We start from the raw sequence: 8,827 nt of genomic DNA on the forward strand, positions 1-8,827 counted from the left end.
CATCACCATCACCACCACCACCCCCATCATCTCTTATCCACCACCTTCACTACTGCTGCCGCTCCTTTTCATCTACCACAAAAAATTAGTTCATGATATTTAGTAATAAAAAAAAAAAGGCCGCAGAAAAATATTTTTTATTGACTACAGAAAATTAACTTTTATTTTAGTGAAAAATATTTTTCATTAAAATATATATTACCCCTACTTCTACAAAATAAAAAATAATAATATTTTTTTTCATTAAAATAAAAATGAAACAAATAAATTTTCAATCTTAATAACTAAAAAAAAAAATTTAAAAAAAAATTCATTAACTACAAAAAATATATATATTTTAACAAAAAATAAATTTATTTAATTATTTTTTTATTTTTATTTTTATTTTTCATCCCCGTCCCTAAATTGATTTTCATTCCCGCTCCCCCCTTTATTTTTTTCCCATTCCCGCTTCCACACCCCCTCCCAAAAAAAAAGAAATCCCTAAATCTCAAACCCAAAAAATCCCTAATCTCTTCTTTCCCTCTCTCTCTCTCTCTCTCTCTCTCTCTCGAGATCGACGGCGAGCGGCGGCAGATGAGGGCCAGCCGATAGTAGCCGAAGCGCCAGCCGAGATCAGAGACCTCTTCGACCGAACCCCGATTGGAGCTCTCCGGTAGAGCTACTTCAGAGCTACACCAAACCTGAGGCTTTTATCTGTGCAAGGTAATGTTTCTGTCTCTATTCCTCTTCTCTCTCTATTCACGGTTTTGGAGGTTTTGTGAATGATACCTCCAACTTGGGTTATGTTTGACAAATTTTTTTTTAACAGTTTTTTATAATCATCTGAGATGATTATGTGTGGTTCAATTTTCAGGATTTTAACAATGTTAATTAGTCTAGAATTTTTTGTTTTTGTTTTGTGCAAGTAGATTTCATGTTAATCTTTCAGTGGTTTTACTTAATGGTAGTTAAGAAATGAAGCATACTGTATAAAAAAGATGATTCTTGCTCTTTATATCAAAACTGTAAATTTGGGGATTGTAGATGATTCGTGTATGTGTTTTTTTAAAGTAATGGTCCAATTCGTAATTTGGGAATTTATTGATATTATTATTCTTTGATTTTTGGGTACGAAAGAGGAAAGAATTTAATAGTTATCACGTGTGCTTTAGTTATGATGTTTGTGCTATCAGTCCCATTTCATTCATGGAAGTGGGTAGTCAGTTGGGTAGATCTGTGTTCTTCCTTGGTTGTTGAGACCATACCAATCATTTAGAACTTCATGGAAAGGGCTTTTTCGGGCAAATGGTTATTTTGGTTCAATTATTATATTTTGTGGAATTTTAACAAGATCAATGAAAATGATGATTACGAGTGTGATATTGATTTTTTTTTTTAAGTATATTTGTTTTGTTCAATTTGTATATTTCATTATAGTGTTTGAAACTTGCAAAATTCAATGAAATAAATGAAAAAAACATACTATTTTTGGTCATTAATTTTTTTTAAAACAACAAATATATATATATATATATATATATATTTTTAATTTTAATAACGGGCAGGTTTTTGTATATTTGTTTTATTGAAATTCATTTATTTGGGTCAATTGGATTTTGTTTCCAAACATTAAAGGGTCAACTAGTTAGCTTCAATTCCAAAATGGTATGTAAGACAGAGAGAGGGAGAATATATTAGAATTTAGAGTTTTACCCTCTTTTCATTAGTGAACCAACAACATTTCTGTCATTTTTATGCTCCTTGTGCTCTGTCTAATCAGATATGTTTGTATAATAATTGAATCCCCTGTATTGGTATCTATCCAATTTTTATCTATTTGCTTCTCATTAACTCACTCTATTATAAGATTTACCCGTTGTTGTTGGTGGTGGTGTAATTGTTGTTTGTGTTCGTGTTATAAAGCTCTAGATGGTGTCCATCTCAGAGTCAGATTTATCAGATATTTTGATATCTGTGCTTGATATCCCAATAACATGATTTCGTATGAATTATTTTACCTGATAAACTAAGATCATAATAACTATCCTTAATAGTCCAAAGTAATGATGAACCATATTACATACACAGTAATTATGTTCCCTAATCCTCATTAATATGTTAGTAAGAGTAATAATTATGTTTCTAAACCCTTAAAGATGTTACTTATACTAGAGAAGGTTCATATGTTTTGTTCAGATTGTTTTTCAAGTACTAGTGAAGGCATTGGTTAGCATGGATCCAGGTGATGACACGGAGTTTCTAAAGAAACAATTTCAAGAATTCGTGGCTGGTCTCATATCTTTACCAATTAACATATCTGGAAGTAGACTCCACAAGTCATTACAGGCAAGTTAATAATGTGGTCACATTAATTTCTTTATTTTTCTTATTTTACACTATTATGATAAATTAATAATAAATTTAAAGATGGGTTGTTTCAGGCAAAGAAGAAAATGGTTGAATGAGTACATAAAATCATCGAAGCGAAAAGAAAGAACAGAGGCAGATCAGAAGTTGCAAAAGATGTAGCTGATGTTTTGCTGAATGATGCAAGTGAAGAGCTATAAATGACGATCTAATTTCAGATAATTTTACATTGTGTAATTGGATCGAGGACACTATGAATATGTATTTCTATATTTCTAAAATGTGTAGTGGGAGTAGTTGGTTATTCCTCTATTATGTATGAAATTAAATTATTGACGTTGGATTAGACTTGGTTCTTATGGAATTTGTAATATATATATAATTGGACGTTCAATATTAATTTTTTGGATGGTTGGAACTAAAATGTGTGCACGTTGTTGAATGCTTGATAACATATTTAGCATTGATGGATTATATTGTTTATACAGGGTACAAATTGTATTAATAATGGATACAGGTTGTTTAGAAAAAAAAATTAAAAAAAAACACGAAAAATTATTTGGCCACCAAATGTTTTGGTAGCCAAATAGGTAATCAAATGTTTTGGCTACTAATAATTTAGTAGCAAAAACATAACCCAAAACGTTTTTGCCACCAAATAATTAGTAGCTAAAAGGTTTGAGAATGAGAGAAAGAAACTATTGGTGACTAATACTTTAGTGGCCAAAACATACCTTTTGCCGACTAAACTAAGATTAGTAGCCAAATGTTAACTTTCAGCGACCAATTATTTAGTAGCTAAAAGTGATACCTTCCCCGAGCAAAACAAGTTAGTAGCTAAATGTATAGCGACCCCAGTCTTTTCCCATTTGATTATTGTATCCGGACTTAGGTTCCGTAGATTCCGTCACTGTATAATTGTTGTTGTCATTTATTATTTTCTTATTTTGAGTCTTGGGTTGTGTTGGAAAGTTTGGAGAAGGTTGGTTGAGCTTAGGAACCAAGTCTAGTTGCCCAGATTTTGGCTTGTCCGCTCGAGCGGGGGATTGGACGCTCGAGCGGGAAGTCGTGAGTGACGCTCGAGCGGGGAGTTGGGCGCTCGAGCAGGGACCTGTCTGCAAAAACTTCTGGGAGAGTGCATTCGCCGCTCGAGCTGGAGTTTGGCTGCTCGAGCGGGAGTCTGTGAGTGGCGCTCGAGCGGGGGTTTCCACGCTCGAGCGGGGCGACTGGTATAAAAATCCGAGATCCGACTTTCAGGATCATTTTTCATCTCCTTTTTGATTTTAAAACCCTAGAACCGTCTTCTCCCTCTCCCTACACACCTTCTCTCTTAGGTTTGATCTACTTAGAGTGTATTTCTACCCTAAGCCTTTTGTTAAAAAGATAGAGTGGGTCGAGGGCTTCCGTTTAATCTGAACAATCTTGGGTTTGGAGCACTTTGGTTTTCGTCATCTTCTCTATTCGAGTTCTTCGCTTCAAGGTAGGGATTTCCTACTCCATCCTATAAGTTTTGTCCTAAGTTTTGGTATTTTGATATGTTGGGAGTACTTTGGTAATTTTGGGAAAAACCCTAGTTGTATTAATAAATTAATTTGTATAATTAATTTAAGGAAATTGGGGAAATTGGTTAAATGCATGAAATTGAGGAATTCATTGATTAAATGGTGTAGTTGGATAATTAAAATCACTCGCCTATTGAATTGTTGATATATTTATTTCCAGTCTAGAAATAACTGTTTTGGGCTATCGGTGGAGGATAGTCGTGTTTGTTGTAGACATTGCATGTGGATTAGGAATAACTGAAACTAATCACATTGGTTAAGTCATTAATTTTGACTATTGCATTAATACAGAAAATACGTGTATTGATTGAGCATTGCATTTGCATATATATTGTTTTGTGTGGGAGGAGATAGGGGATGTACTCCACGGTTTAGGGGAAGATAGGGGATGGACCTCTAAACCGGATTTTGTTTGGGAGGAGATAGGGGATGGACTCCATTAGCATCACTTTTATGTGTGCTTATTTATATTGAAGTGTTTTATTTGATACAGCACTAAAATGTGTATCAAACTGGAAGTATGAAGTGTTTGATTTGAGCCTAAGTCTCATCTGTTTGTTGACATTGGAAGAATGTGAATATAATATATATAGTTCACTGTTGTAAGTTTGGCCAGGTTCTGAGCCATATTGATAAAGTTGGAAAGTAAAACGTGTCTTAGACAATATTGTCATGAGACTGTAAAATGATGTAATTGATTATCTTGGTTAACCATCTATTGAATGCTAATGCTTTATTCAATGCTTATATTTGGTTTAGTATTTTTCTACTGGGCTGTGGCTCACCCTTTATGGGAACATCATTTTCAGGTTCAGGTGATAAGCTACCTCCAAGGACTTAGCTTGGAAGGATTTAGCTTTTGGATTCTGAAGATCATCTTTAGTTATTTGTTTTTATTTGATATATAATCAAGCCTAGGGCTTTATTTGTATTTGAGTTAGAACTCATATTTTGTGTCCAAGTGTTGGTTTGGAAAAAATGTAAGCCCGTAGGGCATTTAATTTGGTATTACATGTAATATTTTTATTTAATAATACTCTGATGAATGGGATAATGAATTGTTTTCTTTTAATATTGCATGTCAATGATGTATATATAATGGGTTTATTATGAGGGCGTTACAACTTGGTATCAGAGCGTACCGGGTTCGAATACTTTGGGTACGTGGGAAGTGATTAGTATCACAATGGGTTCGTCTCGCTTGATAGAGACTTAGATGTACTGTTATGTGCTTATATGATAGCATGTTTATGTGATTATGTGGGTATGGAACGTAGTTTCTAGGATGTTAATTGGACCCTTGAGTTTCTAGTAGTCTTGTTGGAAAGGCACTTGATCAATGCTGTTTCCAACCGGAACTATAGTAACGCTTCGGGACTATTATTATCCAGGAATGAAATTCGTAGGTGCTTATGTGATTATGTGCTTACGTGGAATGAATTATTTTTGTCCAATGCATTAGGACGCGAGTGTTTAGTTTCGGCACATTTATTAATGTGCTAACGTCTTTGTTTGTTTCCTTTATTAGGATGTCAGGACGAGGACGAGGACGCGGTAGGCGTGGTAGGCCAGGTAGGCAGGAGGTACTGGTGCCAGAGGAGATTCCGGCAGTTCATGAGGGAATTGGCCAAGCCAATGTGGCCGAGCCAGTAGGCCAGCAGGCTATGGGCGCTTTAGCCCGAGAGATAGCAGGGGCATTCAGGGAGTCAGTAGGCATTCTTAGGGCTGAGAATCAAGCCCAGGTTGTTGTTGCGGATGCAGGACCTTCCTTTCTGAAGAGGGAGTTCTTCCGGTCTAATCCGGATGAATTTGTGGGTGATCCTAAAGAGCCGCTTAAGGCAGATGAATGGCTCGAACAGACAACGAAGACGTTTGAGATGCTTGGCATCGAAGACGAGGGGTTGAAGGTGACCTTGGCATCATTCCAGTTGAAGGGGGATGCGGGTCAGTGGTGGAAGTTCACTAAGGGGCGTATAGGAGGTACATGGGAGGCTTTTGTGAATGCTTTCCAGGAGAAGTTCTTATCTCCAGCAGTTAGGGAGAAGCTGAGAGACCAGTTCTGCCAGCTTAAGCAGTCGGGTTCTTCAGTGGCCGAGTTTGAGGCTGCATTTACTAGTTTGTCCAGGTTTGCACCTGAATTGGTGGCGTCTGAGGAACGTCGTTGTATTGAGTTTGAGAGGAAGTTGAGGCGTGGCCTCAAGCTGAGAGTTGGGGGAACTATGATTCGGGATTATGGGCGTTTGGTTGATGCTGCAGCCCACATGGAAATCATGATGCAGGAGGAGGAGGAAGGACAGAAGGGCTCCGAGAGGAGTCAGGATGGTCAGAGTGATGGTAGGAGACAGAAGGGTTTTAATCCCCAACAGTCTCAGAGTAGCTTTTCTAGATCGACTTTTCCTGTGCCGAGTGCTAGTTCGGGGAAAGGCAGTCAAGGAGACATTACCTGCTTCAAGTGTGGCCAGCTGGGCCACAAGTCTCCAGTTTGTCCTCAGAGGGGAGGAGTGCAGAGAGCAGCATCATCTTTGGCTCGATCTCAGAGCCAGAGTCAGGGTAGAGGCCAGCCACTCTCGTGTTATCAGTGTGGTCAGCCAGGGCATATGAAGAGGTATTGCCCGCAGTTGGGTGGCACACCTGGTGCATCTGGTTTGAGGCAGACTCAGGGTCAACAGCCAGCTCAGTCGGGTCAGGCCTCGAGGGCCAATCAGGGGGCTTCATCGTCTCAGTCGGTGCAACAATCTTATGCTCCTAGGGGTGAGCAGGTTGATCAGAGGTCATCTGGGCGCGTGTATGCTGTTACCGCGCAGGATCTTGTACCGGCTCCATCTGTTGTGAGAGGTACTTTCTTGTTTTGCAACTCGGTTGCTAATGTTTTGATTGATACGGGTGCATCTCATTCCTTTGTGTCTGCTGCATTTGCATCTGTTTTGGAGTTGGAGTTAGCACAGTTAGCATCTCCTATTTGTGTAGTGTCGCCTCTTGCGGGTGAATTGATTTTGAAACACGGTGTTAGGGGTTGTGATATAGAGGTTGATTACCATAGAATCCCATTTTCCTTTGTAGTTATGCCTATGAGAGGTTTCGATGTTATTTTGGGTATGGACTGGTTATCGTCATACCGGGCAGTTATTGATTGCTACCGCCAGAGAGTCACTTGTTGTACCGTGAATGGTGAGTGTTTTCATTTTCTGGGGGACCGTGTTGGTAGTGTTTTGCCACCGGGGTATGTTCCGCGAGGACGGAGTGAGCTTAGTGGTCTACTTGCTAACCTTTCGATTAGTGAGGACGGTGAGACTCAGATTGTGTTGCCAAGGGTAGTGTGTGAGTACTCGGACGTTTTTCCCGAGGATCTTGTTGGTTTGCCACCGCATCGAGAGATTGAATTCTCTATTGACTTAGTGCCCGGCACGGCGCCGATTTCTATGGCACCTTATCGTTTTGCCCCAGCTGAGTTAGTTGAGTTGAAGATCCAACTCCAGGAGTTGCTAGATAAAGGCTTTATACGTCCTAGTGTTTCGCCTTGGGGAGCACCGGCCCTCTTTGTTAAATAGAAAGGTGGTGCTTTGAGACTTTGTATAGATTACCGGAAATTGAATCGGGCTACGGTTAAGAATAAGTACCCTATGCCCCGTATAGATGATCTGTTCGATCAGTTGAAAGGTTCCCGTTGTTTCTCGAAGATAGACTTGAGATCAGGTTATCATCAGTTGAGAGTCAGGGAGGAGGATATTCCAAAGACGGCATTCCGTACGCGGTATGGCCACTATGAGTTTTTGGTGATGCCATTTGGGCTCACCAATGCACCGGCAGTATTTATGGATTTGATGAACCAAATATTCCGGGAATTTCTAGATCGTTTTGTAGTCGTCTTCGTGGACGACATCCTTATCTATTCACCTTCAGAGGAAGAGCACGAGGAACACTTGAGGGTGGTGCTTGATTTACTTAGAGCCCATCAGCTTTATGCTAAGTTTGGGAAATGTGAGTTCTGGCTAGAGGAGGTGAAGTTCTTAGGCCATGTAGTTTCTAGGGAAGGGGTGTCTGTTGATACATCCAAGACAGAGGCAGTGCAAGATTGGGTACAGCCTAAGAGTGTGTACGAGATCCGTAGTTTTCTGGGATTAGCTGGGTATTATCGCCGGTTTGTAAGAGATTTCTCCAGATTAGCTTCGCCTTTGACTAGATTGACTCGGAAGGGAGTCAAATTTGTTTGGAGTGAGACTTGTGAAAAGTCGTTCCAGGAGTTGAAAGTTAGACTGACCACTGCTCCAGTCTTGATTATTCCGGAGAGAGGGTTGGGTTATGCAGTCTATTGTGACGCCTCACGAGAGGGTCTTGGTTGTGTGTTGATGCAAGAGGGGAAAGTGGTTGCCTATGGCTCACGTCAGTTAAAAGTTCACGAGAAGAATTACCCTACGCATGATTTAGAGTTAGCAGCTGTGATATTTGCCTTGAAGATTTGGAGACATTATCTTTACGGTGAGAGGTTCGAGGTATTCTCGGATCATAAGAGTCTAAAATATCTGTTCACACAGAAAGACTTGAACTTGAGGCAGAGGAGGTGGATGGAATTTATTGAGGATTATGACTTTGAATTGCATTATCATCCGGGAAAGGCCAATGTGGTGGCCGACGCCCTTAGCAGGAAACCTGTTGGTGACATAGCTAGTATAGCCATCCGAGAGTGGGAGATGTTAGGTGCACTTGGAGAGTATGATTTGCTTCTGGGCGAATCCGTTGAGGCTGCGGCCTTGTTTTCTGTTGTTGCGCAACCTACACTTGTGACTCGAGTGTTAGAGGCTCAGAGGGGCGACCTTGAGGTAGAATCCCTCCGTGAGAAGATTTCTGGTGGGAAGGTTGAGAAAGGTTTGACGGTGTATCCCGACCTGAGTGTGAGATACCGAGACCGTCTGTTTGTG

At 39.7% G+C, this 8,827-nt stretch overlaps 1 long non-coding RNA gene across 1 annotated transcript; it reads left to right on the forward strand.

Annotated features, from left to right (window-relative positions):
• Positions 1-2,182: 2,182 nt before the first annotated feature.
• LOC145806008 (uncharacterized) lies at positions 2,183-2,773 on the forward strand. The gene is made up of 2 exons (XR_014348410.1): positions 2,183-2,328; positions 2,424-2,773. It is a non-coding gene; the product is annotated as an uncharacterized LOC145806008 (long non-coding RNA).
• Positions 2,774-8,827: the final 6,054 nt, after the last annotated feature.

Source organism: Camellia sinensis, chromosome 13 (genome assembly GCF_055761805.1).
Source record: "Camellia sinensis isolate YWXY chromosome 13, ASM5576180v1, whole genome shotgun sequence".
NCBI classification, from domain to species: domain Eukaryota; kingdom Viridiplantae; phylum Streptophyta; class Magnoliopsida; order Ericales; family Theaceae; genus Camellia; species Camellia sinensis.